This window comes from Medicago sativa, chromosome 5, assembly GCF_051527215.1.
Source record: "Medicago sativa cultivar Bolivia chromosome 5, Bolivia_mono, whole genome shotgun sequence".
NCBI classification, from domain to species: Eukaryota; Viridiplantae; Streptophyta; class Magnoliopsida; order Fabales; family Fabaceae; genus Medicago; species Medicago sativa.
In genome coordinates, this window is record NC_140753.1 from 60,866,103 (window position 1) to 60,878,408 (window position 12,306).

The 12,306-nt window shown below is 31.8% G+C and overlaps 1 long non-coding RNA gene and 1 other non-coding gene across 5 annotated transcripts; both read right to left on the minus strand.

Annotated features, from left to right (window-relative positions):
• Positions 1-1,955: 1,955 nt before the first annotated feature.
• On the minus strand, positions 1,956-7,612 carry LOC146923695 (uncharacterized). 4 transcript variants are annotated; one of them, XR_015009854.1, is made up of 10 exons: positions 5,952-7,612; positions 5,792-5,866; positions 5,434-5,533; positions 5,003-5,167; positions 4,876-4,900; positions 3,768-3,871; positions 3,557-3,645; positions 2,808-2,966; positions 2,608-2,697; positions 1,956-2,521 (listed from the first exon to the last, which is right to left on the minus strand). It is a non-coding gene; the product is annotated as an uncharacterized LOC146923695 (long non-coding RNA). The 4 variants fall into 4 exon arrangements; XR_015009853.1 differs by having other exon boundaries at positions 2,608-2,966; positions 5,959-7,612; XR_015009852.1 differs by having other exon boundaries at positions 2,608-2,966.
• Positions 7,613-8,318: 706 nt separating this feature from the next.
• On the minus strand, positions 8,319-8,418 carry LOC146923696 (small nucleolar RNA Z103). Its single transcript, XR_015012914.1, has one exon. It is a non-coding gene; the product is annotated as a small nucleolar RNA Z103 (small nucleolar RNA).
• Between the last annotated feature and the right edge of the window lie 3,888 nt (positions 8,419-12,306).

Here is a 12,306-nt window from a genome sequence, read left to right on the forward strand (position 1 = left end):
TCTAGCTAAATTTGTCTTCGGCACTACACAATAATGGTTGGGTAACCTTTCATCATCAAGCTGTGGGGCTGATGAGTAGATGTAAGGAGAATGCGGAAAGATTTAATGTAATTGGATTTGCATGTATTTGATTTGGAAAGATTTAATGTAATTTAGTAATTTAGTTTACATGTATTTGATCTTTGAAAAGCTCGGAATAAGATTTTTAAGAAAAAATGTATTTGGTGTACTCTCTTGGAAAATGGATTTTACTTCCATTGAAGTTGTTTAGAAGCCAATTCTAGTCACTGGCACGGCATATCTGCGTATTCGTTATCAGTTTCAGCCCTTGTGAATTTCTTTTGAGCAGTATGGTGTGTTGGTATGATAGTCTAAGATTCAAGAGCATTGGATATTGGTCGATGAATCTAGTTTGGCGATCCTCGTTTAATTTCATTAGATCATATGAATGTCAAGAATTATATCTAGATTTTGATGCATTGAGTTGGGTTGGAGTCATTGGTCATTATCAGTTCCCGACCTTGCGACTGAATTTTGAGTTGTTTAGTGTGTGCATTGGTGTGACTTTCAATGATGGTTTTTAACATTGTACGAGTATTAGAGACCGTAAAATCCATTGGTGAATCTTATTTATTGGTGTTTAGTAGTTTGTTTAAGGAGATTTTGTCTTGGTTGATATATTACCAATACGCAATCCTTGTGGAAAGCTAAACTTACGAGGCAGAATAATTGGTGTATAAATCTACAGTCCTTGCAAATGTCCTTGTGGTAGTTTATTAATTAATAATATCGGTTGCTTGTTTTGGTCAATAAGTTTAGTCTTGGTAAGTTAGTGGTTGTGTATGAGGAGTGCTACATTTAACAAGATAGCCAAACTCCCCAACTTTTTTTTTGAGGTCTTATACCTTAAGAGGGTTAACCAATATTATCAATAGACACTCGTTTATCGGTTATATGCGATTAATGAATTTAAACCAAGTAATAAAACCCACTAACTAAATTAGTATGGAGTTTGATGCAAAGAGGCGGGGTGAGAGAATACTTCAGTGCCATTAATGGCACCGTGACATTGCATCCTGTCCGCACAAACAAAGCATCTTGCACATGTGTCAGAAAATGGATGGTATGGATGGGGTTGGGCAGCTATGGCACGGTGACATTAAGTCACTGAAGTGCTGCCCGGCGGGGTGTATGCATTTGTTGGATTGCTTGGACTGTTAGTTCGAGACATTCATTTTCTGTTTGGTACTGTGACAAGGAGGGAATTAAATTAGTGGTAAATTGTTTTGGGAGATTTTGTATTAACCTATAGTACTTTGGTCTCTGGTTCAGTCCTTGTTAGAAGCTAAACTTGTCCTGTGGTAGTTAATTACCAATATTGGTTGACTAAACTCATTTCCTTTAATTACTTTGGCCAATAAGTTAAGTTTAGACTTTGGTAAGTTAGTGGCTATACATTTAACAAAATGGCCAAACTTTTGACCTCAAATGGTTAACCAATATTATCAATAGACACTTCTTTATCAGTTAAGTGCGACTATTGAATCTTAACCACGTAATAAAACCCACCAAATTAATATCAATTCAATAGTACTGAAATTTAACGAGGAATAAGGTTAGAATACACTCTCAAAATTGTGTGAAAAAAGCTAATTAGCATTAGTCTTTTTTTAAATTGTAAACTAGTTACAAACCCGTGCTTCGCACGGGTTGAACAACGTATCTTGAAAAAAATTGTTCCAAAGGAAAAATGAGTAAATTAAGGAATATTGCACAAACATTAGAAATATTTATCAAAATATTTATCAAAGCCTTACCAGGTCTTGATTCATGAAAAGAGCATATATTTTGTTCATGAGATCAGGAAAACAACATAATAATTAAGATTAAACTAATTGGAACTAATGAAGGAACCAATGATGTGCAAATTACGATTACATTCGCATGACACAAAATGAACCAAAGAAATAACATTTTCAAGTTAAGATAGTTTTGGATTAGAGTTAAGGGTAAGTCCAAAGTATTATACATTCAAGTACCATACATGCTAGAGTATAGGAGTTCATGAAGAACAAATTGAGTATAAGTCAAGTAGGAAAATAAAAGTGTCTCTAAATTGACAATGATGAAATGAATACTCATTACCATGTTCGTAAACTCTTTCTTCAAACAAAGAAAAACAAAAAGAAAAATTAAAACCCTCAAAAATTTACCCATCATTTCTTCACTTCATATCATATTTTTCTTCTTTCTAATATTCCCTTCTTCTTTTTGCTTGAAAATTAGTCTTAATTACTTCCTAGCTCTCCAAGCTGTTGTTGAAAACAAAGACCTGTTCTGTCAGCAAGTTACTACACAATCATTTTCTTCTCTCCAACACAATCTCAAACTCTCCAACAGAGTTACACTTGATTTTAGCGTTAACTCCTGATAATTTACTTCGCCAGGATCTAAATTTTGAACAGGGACAGGACTGGATGTTGTCAGCACAGAATCTAAAGATCCTGCTATTTCCTGAAACCTGAGGCAATTGAAGATATGAGATCCATATCACTAATAATTCAGGTATTCTTATGAAGTTATGACCATCTTAAAGATAAGAATCACCTCAAAGCAAAATACTCTCTAAGTTTCCAATTACATTGCTTCATGAACTCGGTATAGATTGCTTCAGAACAAAATTTAACAACAGCAGATCTGGAGAAAATTTAACAAATTTGTTTGACACATTAAGGCCACATTTTCTTCTTTATTTTTGTTTCACAAGGTGAAAAGTGAGATTAGCTGAAAGGAGATATAACTACTACATTCTAGATAAGCCAAGAACTCCAAGCTTGATTTTTAATTTTTCAAGAACTTTGGTCTTCCAGGAGAAAATGCACCTGGTTTTCCCTTCTGAATAGCAAAGAGAACCTCTCTAAGGATTGAATTGGCCAAGAAGTCAAAGACGTGTAAACCTGAATTTTCTGCACCAAATACCAAACTTTAGATATGTAAATATAATGGTTTGATATGTAAGCATGATATATGTTAGCACAACCACAAGCATGACCATAAATGACCTAGCTAACAGTACATGTATGTGAAAAGGTGGTTTAATAAGTTCTAACTTTTAAAGACCAAAAAGGACTAAGGATTGCCTCGGCAAGTACTGACATGATCCAAGAAACCAATGCAGTATGATAGATTAAGGCTCATATGGATCCTAAACCCAAAGAGGTAAGAAAAAGTTAGATGAGGTACTTTAACAAAAATTTGCAGTCTTTATAAATGCGCTTAAAGGGATTTTACCAAATCCACAGGAATCAAGTATTATAAACCATTTATCAAGTTTTTCATGTATTTCCTTTCTTTCAGCTCATGAACTCAATTTGCTGAATTTTTACATTTTTCTGAACGTAATGCAAGACCGCAGCCCAACCACTGAATGGAAGATTTTGCAATTCTAGGAAACAGAAAAAATTAAAGTTTCTCACAATTAAATCCATTTAATCATATTTTACATTAAGAAAAGTATAAATCTCACATTCTTCGAACAGATTCGGAAACAATTTACCTTAATCGCACATCCTTCCCCGATAACACTATCAGTGATATCAGCATTAAGCATCTTCGACGGAGGCAAATATCGTGGTTGAGTGTAAACTGGAGATGAACGATCATAGAAACTGAAATTAAGATCCGTTGACACCATGACCAAGATGCTCTCATAGAGTGCATTGACATGACAATATGATGATTATATGGTATATAGCCTATTTATTTACCTGAAGTCAGGTAAAGGCTTTTTGGCGATTCCGAGATTTGCATTATAGAAAGCCTCAATGGTACCAATGGTTTCCCGGTAGCCATCATATATGTAAGCTTACACCTATGAATTTTTCACAAAATTACCTCAGATCCTGATATTTAAGCTATGAAAGTTCCATGGCAAGATTATACAGGTCAATCCAATAGGATGCACATATTTATCAAACTCACATTCTCCACAACAATCCATATATTGTTTCCATCCAATTTTACATTCTTCACCACAATCTATATATTGTTTCAATCTAATGAATTTAGTGGTACACATCATATTTATTGTTTTAAGTCTCTAAAACTGCAACATGGTAGTTTAAAAAATCTTAACATACATTATGCTAGGATTAACAAATGAAGATATTTGACAAATAAAAATGCAATAAATGATGCTTGTTAATAGAAACTTGAAACTTAACAAATACGCAGCAAAACAAACATTGAGGTGGAATAAGTTATGATATCGCATCATATAATCATTTTAAGTTGTGTTACAATATTATCTACACAAAAATCCATAACATTGATATCAGCCCCGATTTGAAGGGAGAAATCATCAACAAACATATTAACATTTCACATCACATGAACTTAATATTCTCTATCGTAAACAGTCAAGCCAAGACAAAATATTCCCTATAATTTATTTTTTTTTATAAGTAAGCTCTAATATTTTAGGTTGAATGCTGAACTTTGAATAGGCAAATAGAGAAACTGGTTCTCTCATACGAAGTAATTTTATTCGAGACATTGTTGGACACTAAATATGAACAATTTCTTAGTCGATATTCGAACTTTAGTTTGCCATGTTGGATTTTGGCTACATTTCATAAGTGTATTCTAATAATTATGCCAATACCATAATACTACCAGAACTATTTATGTCACACATAAATTGAGCCTAAACAAAATTTCACAGATACCCTCTTAATCATCAATCTTTACTCTGCACCATATGTCAATTGGAGCATTTTTTAGTAGATACCTAAGGTTGAGTTAGATACTTAATTATAAGCCTGAAGCTGAGAGTTTTCACGATATAATAAATAGTATAGATATAAGAGTACTCACATAATTCCAAATCAGTTTATCTGTTCTGCATAAACAAATAAAATGAATACAGAAAATGAGAGAAAGTAAAAGGAAAAGAATGAAAGAAGCATAAAGTATAATAGTGATGATGATGAATTGAACTAACTGTTGGGATGATTTGGTACGGAAAGTCTGTTCGCCGAGAGAAAGACACGCAATCCATTTGTCCTTGAATTGCATCTCCGTGCAGAGGAGGGCGAACAGAGCGATTCCGGTGAAGTTGGCAGCAGAGAGTAGTTTATTAGTACTACCTTTCGGAACGGAGTATATCCTACAAAAAAATCCAGATAAATAAAACAAAATCAAGAGCCCTGTTTTATCTCTTCTCAATCCCTTGCATAATGGTGTTGGAGAATTGAATTCACAACTTAAATAAAAGGATTCATTGAAGAATTTAGCAGGACTTGGAGACAATTTCAAAGCCTAAATATAAAACACACATTTGTAACCCAAAAAAAACATGAGTTGTAAAAGTAAATCCATGAGTCATTCAATCAAACATGTAAAATAAGAAATAATTAAAGATGGAAAAATTACCCAAAAGCTGATGAATCCAAACAACATCTTGAACAGGGGAAATAACATGTTTTTGCATTTCTCCAACTCATGAAAAAGGGTCCGAAATAGACATTATAACCTTAAGCCAAAAAGAAAAAAACATTCTTCAAAAAGGATTACGGAGACAAAACAAATCAATAAACACAAATTCACCAAACAACAAACCCAAAAACTTCAATATTGGAATTCACTTCTAATTTAATTCACCTATGAATCAATCCCTTTTTTTTTTAATTAAACTTTGAATCCCTACAATGAGTCTAATACAGAGAAACAACATTAATAATATGATTTAATCATAGATAATAATGACAAGATATGCACACTAAAATCTTACCTTAATGAAACTAAGCCTTAATGTCATATAGTCCAACTTTGTCACATATCCATAAAATTGCTTAAAAAATGATTTCTGAAAAAAATGCAAAATTAGCCACATACAACAAACTACTTTGTAAAACCAGTTAAATATAATTAACTACACATAATTAACCTACCAACCACCTCATTATAGCAGAATCTTTGCCAAAACCAGTAAAATGATCCTTGATAAAAGCATGTTGATGAACATGAGTCACCTTATCCGTCCGTTCAGGGGCTGCGTTAGACTTGTATGCATATTATAAATTTTAGGCTAAAGTGCACTTTTCACCCCTTAAGTTTTAAAAAGTTACGATTTTGGCCCCCTATAAAAAAATGACAAAACTGTCCCCCTATGTTTAGGGAAATATGCTCCTTTGACCTCCCTAACATAAGGGCAATATGATCTTTTGCCCCCTTATCTTCTCAAAAAGTTTTGATTATGGCCCCCTTTTTGGGACACGTAGCGTCTTTTCAGCAATTTTGGGACGAAAGGGGCCAAAATTGTCATTTTTTTTAAAAAGGAGGCCAAAATCACAACTTTTTGAAACTTAGGGGTCAAAAAGTGCAGTTTAGCCTAAATTTTAATGATTCAATTGCAAAATTCAAAGAGATTAGTGCAAAATTAGGACAAATATAGTTGTACCTTCAATTAAACACTACCGGAAGGAAAGGACATCACAAAAGTTTTACCTACCAACTACCTAATTCATTGCCAAAAACAATATTTATACAAAATTGAAACAAAACCATCCTTATAAATTTACAAAATTCTCCATTTTTTTATCAAAAATAAAAATAAAAATCATTTAGATGAAGCTTACAATGTTCCATATTGGTTCTATCACAAAATCAAACATGAAGAGAGAAAATTTCACAGTAAAACCTTAAAAACTAACAATTCATTCATTTGGGGAACGAATCACTAAAACAAACCCTAAAATCAAACCCAAAACCAAGAAATCAAACCCTAAAATCACAAATAATTTTCTAGAAACATGCAAGCAAAATTACAACAGAAACAAAAAACAATTCTGGAAAAAAGAAACATAATTATAGGTTATAACAATGTCTAATTACCTATAACCTTTGATGATGATGATGATGAAGATCGGAGTACAATGGAGATCGGTGTGTTTGATGGCGAGGTCGACAGCGAGGTTGACGGCGGTGAGAGATGAGTGTTGCGATGTGATTTATAGAGAATGCCACTACACCACTACAACAATTCTATCGGGAAATCGAAATTGAAAGTGAAAAAGAAGAGAAATGGAGGGAATAATACCTTGAACTTTGACATATGAATCCTGACAACTATCTGGTACATATGTATGCGAAGTGAATTAAGTTATTTTAGTGTTCTTGTACTCTATTTTCTCAATATTTCCTCTTTAATTGTCTATTTCAATCACTAACATTCTTTAAAGAGGTTATTTTTATCAACTTCAAAATAGATATATACACTCCTTCAAAAAAATTAGATATATACAAAAACATGTTAAAGTTATGAAAGTATTAAATGAGATTTCAAAGGACCTATGTGGAGCTTGAGCATGAAGATTCCATGAAGGTTTGATGAAGTTTGGCATGGTTAAGGTGGTGAGGGTGAGGGTTGAATTTTTGGTGTAGGAGGAGAAATGGAGAAAGAATTGGGTTTGGCCCATTAAAAAAAATCTTGAGTGAATTTTTTTTTTGGTGAGGTGGCACCCACCTAAGTCTAAAATTATATAATTACTAAATTGCCCCTCATGAGGGCAAAAATGTAAAAATGTAAGACATTTCTTTTAATAGATAGTAAGTAGATAATAGGCAATAAAATAACTTTCCTTGCAAATATATAGATTGAAGCGGAGAGTTATTCATTTAATTGGCTAAAACTTAAAAATATTCATGATAATGCTTTGAGTGTCTAAATCAAAAGTAGTTTCACATATGGATTTAAACAAGCGATAAACAACAACATTTCATGCTTCTCGAAGCACAAAAGGTGGTCGGCCACCACATTCTTGATTGACTCTCCTTAACAGAAAAATAACTTATGCAACATTGTTATCCTAAACAATTAGTCATCCAAAACAACAACAACGCTGATTAGAAGCCAAAAAATTGTTCAGAAAAACAGTGCTACATAAGGTATTTATTTGTTAATAAATAAATTATTCATTAAGAACATAGCACCAACCATCCTTCATCTAAAATATAATTTTTTTTTTCTGGGAATGGGATTAAAAAATATGAACGAAAAAAATATAATAACGGAAGAGATTACGGATTTGAAAGACATTAGAGTCTATTGACCAAAATAAATAAATTTAGTTGCTCAAGTGTTGTAATGAAACCAAACGTAAACAGGTTGCATAAAATAAAATAAAAGAGCAACACAAAATGCTATGGCTTCAAGGGAACGAGTCAAATGGGAATAGAATAAATCCACACCGACCAGATAGAGAAGCATAATAATATACTACATTAGAATTACAATTATAATGAAATTAAAAGTAGAGATGGATCAGATTATTTGGCTTGATTTCTCAAAAGAGAGAAAAAAAAAATCGCACAGAATGTTCAGTTTCGATCATCTGGGGAAATAATCATCACATCCATCTCAACAATATAAAAATAGTGACAACAACGTAACAGCAAAAACATCAGTAAAAAAAAAAATTATCAGTAAAATCAGACACGAAAAATGAGAACAAACAACCTAAGAGGTGGTGCTATGTTGGATGAACCAAAGGTTGGAGCTGATTTGTGCTTATATAGAGGATGCGGAAACCCTAATTTGACAGTGGGTGAAGCTTCTGGATGTTAGTGGATTGGTTCCGGGCTTTTTCTTTGGCCCAATTGGTTGGCCTTATTCAATGAAAACTGTTACTCGTACCCCTATAATTAAGATTCCAGTATTTATGTTAGCATTATTCAAACTTGAGTTAAAGGTTTTCAATTTTACCATAACTGTGAACTTTACGGTAGTTACTTTAAAAATCATATTGTTTTACGGATAATTTATCTTACATTCTTTCAAAAAAAATCATGAATTGGTCTTGACCATCTCCAATGGGGTGTCTCATACTCTTAAGACTTGGTATCTATTAGATATCCTATTTAAAAGAATTTTTTTTTGGCTCTTATAAGATTCAAAGTCTCACTTAAGACCTCAAATTTTAAGTGGGACGAACACTTTTTTAATATTAAAAAATTGAAATATAATGATATAAAGTTATTGATAGTTGATTAGTGAGTCTTATTTAGAACATTTGTATGAGAAAATTGAGTTGGAGGAATTGAGTGTTTATTATGTACTATTTTAAAAAAAAGGTTTAAATGTGTAAATTAGTCCTTGCACTTTCACCCTATTTTGGTATTGGTCCCTGCAATTTTTTTTGTTTGGCTTTAGTCCCTACACTTTATAAATAATTTGCAATTGATCCCTATCGTTAGTCACCCGTTACAAAAATGAAGGAAGGTCACCATGTGGCATGTAATTATTGGCCCACATGGTGTTTTACATAATTCATTAAAAATTAAATAAATAAAAGTTTTTTAATTTGTTTTAATATTATTTTATTAATTAAGAAAATTGCTACCACCAAACTTCTTCTCCTTCATTACGTGAGTACAGTACACCATCACCAACCAACCCATCTTCTTGATCTCTATAGAAATTCAACAACCTAAAAACACAAACAAGAACAATAATAAACCAAGTGAAGCAACAATGAACCAATCATCATTTAAAATCCTTCAACAGACCAATAGCACAAAAACAACAACAACAAAAACCCAAAATTTGAATAAGGGCCTCAAAATCACAAAAGGGATTCGAATATCCAGGAATAAAAAGAAAACGAATCGAATTCCAACAACAGGTTTGGGTTGTGAGAATAAGGGAATCTGAAAAGAGAATGTCAAAGAGTTGGACGAAAATTATAAAGGCGGCGCCAAGACAACGAAGTTGATGAAGGCAATGTCGAATTTGAAGATCGGAAGCAGAGATGGATTCAAAAGATGGAGATTTAGGTCCTTGTATGTTGTATCATTACTTGTTGAGTTATGTGTAAAGGGTTGTGATAGGGGTGTGAGTGAACTTGGGGTGGCACTTTGGTGACATAATGTCACCGTGACATTAAATCCGAGCCACACAACACACACCTTTGTGTAGCCCAGATTTAATGTCACCCATACAACACATCTGGGCCACACAACACAACCCTTTGTGTGGCCCAGATTTAATGTCACGGTGACATTATGTCACCAAAGTACACCCTCCGGTCACTATTATAAGCAAAAATCTACATTTTAGATTCATTCATTTAATGATGCACATGGTCTTTATTATAGACCACATACATCATTAAATGAATGAACCTAAAATGTAGTTTTTTGCTTATATTAGTGACCGGAGGGTGTATTACCCGTGAACTTGTCGAGGAAGAAGAGGGAGAGTGGAATGGAAGAAAAAGGAGCTTTGTTTCTAAGATGAAGTATCGTTTTTCTTTAATTAATTAATAACAATTATAAATTGTTTTTGAAGAAAATTAATCAATTATTTTAATTTTAATACTATTATTATTATTATTAATTTAAACACTTTTATAGTGCCATGTGGCCCAATAATTACATGCCACATGGCACCCTATAACCTTTCTCTTTTTTTTTAACAGTCAACTCTTTTTTTTAACGGTCAACTAACGGTAGGGACCAATTGCAAATTATTTATAAAGTGCAAGGACTAAAGCCAAACAAAAAAAACTGCAGGGACCAATACCAAAATAGGGTGAAAGTGCAGGGACTAATCACACATTTAAACCTAAAAAAAATTATAAATAAGTGATGTGTACACATAGGATCTATTTAGTTACTAAAAAATGAGAGTTTTCATTGTAGATGTTAAACATCTTTTAATTAATTAATTATGGGTTAATTAAGTTTTTAGTCCCTATAAATATTCACAGTTTCGTTTTTAGTCCCTACAAAATAAAATCACACTTTTTAGTCGCTATGACATTTTCCTTAAGCATTTTAGGGACCAAAATGTTGATGGAAATTTTTGACAGGAACTGAAAATGCTAATGGAAAAATTTATAGGGACTAAAAACGTTGATGGAAAATTTTATAGGGACTAAAAAGTATGATTTTATTTTATAGGGACTAAAAACGAAATTCAGAATATTTACGGGGACCATTTACTTAATTAACCCATTAATTATTAAGAATAAAAAAGAAGTTTATAGACAATCTTGTAAACATCATGTGCATTCGTCTTTTTTGGTTGAAAAAATTATATTGAAATGCTAACAAGATTCTTTGAGACGGTTTGTTAGGAAATCAAGTATAATAAAATTATCTTAAACTTGTATAATTAATCAACATCTTAAAAATGTAAAAAATGTTTTTTTACTGATATAATTTTTTTTATTCCTTAACAAAATATCTCAATGACACTATTTAACACCGTAAAAAAGACAAATTAAAATGACCCTTTTTATATATTTGTATTTATGTCTTCTATATCGAGAAGAGAAATGATATTTGTACAACCACTTTTTGACAACTTCTTGACAACTTTCTCTCTCATACTCACATTATGTTTTTATTCTCTCTCTTCCTTTTTCTCTCTCCATTGTTTTTGACCAATGAAAAGTGAGAAAATAGAAGTTGTCAAAAAAGTTGTTTAAAATGGTTGTTCAAATATCACTACTCTATCGAGAATACACAGTTTTCAGTTTTGGAAGTCAAAAGTACTACTGGTCCTTATAAATAAAAAAGACAAAATTATACAATTCGACTTTTAACTGAATTTGACAACATTTCTGTTTTTTTTTTCTCCAATTTAATCATTTATGTTACAAACTCATAAGCAAATCCAAATCTTCATCATACAAACATATAAACCCAAATTCATTAAAAAAATCCTATAAAAAGGATAAAAATGTTGACATTTTATAACATAAATGATTAAATCGGGAAAGAAAAAGATAAAGGATTGTACCAAAAAGAAAAGATAAAAGTGTTACCTAATTATAACATAAAGGTATAAATTGGGGAAAAAATAAGATAATTGACGAAAATGTTAACTGAAATTAAGTTAAGAGACGAATTGTGTAATTTTGTCTTAAAGACAATCTCTTAAGTTTAGGGAAAATTCTAACATGGACACAACCCCAAATCAATTTTATTAGGGCACACTCACAAATAAAAAAATAAAAAAAATTAGAAAAGATTTAAATGATGTGTCTAAATAATTTGTCTTTTAATTTTTTATATTTATGTGTGTATCCAAATAAATTTGATTTGGATTTGTGCTTATGTAAGAATTGCTCTAGATTTCAAATAAATTCTATTCCCCCTTGTTCTTATTTTACTTGGGGTCTATTTTTTTAGACTAAAACCACCACTTTTTTTTTTTTTTTTAATAAAAAGTGTGGAAAATGGGGATCAAAATTTAAAAGTAAACTTACTTTATAAACCCCCTTCAAAGCAATCAGAAAT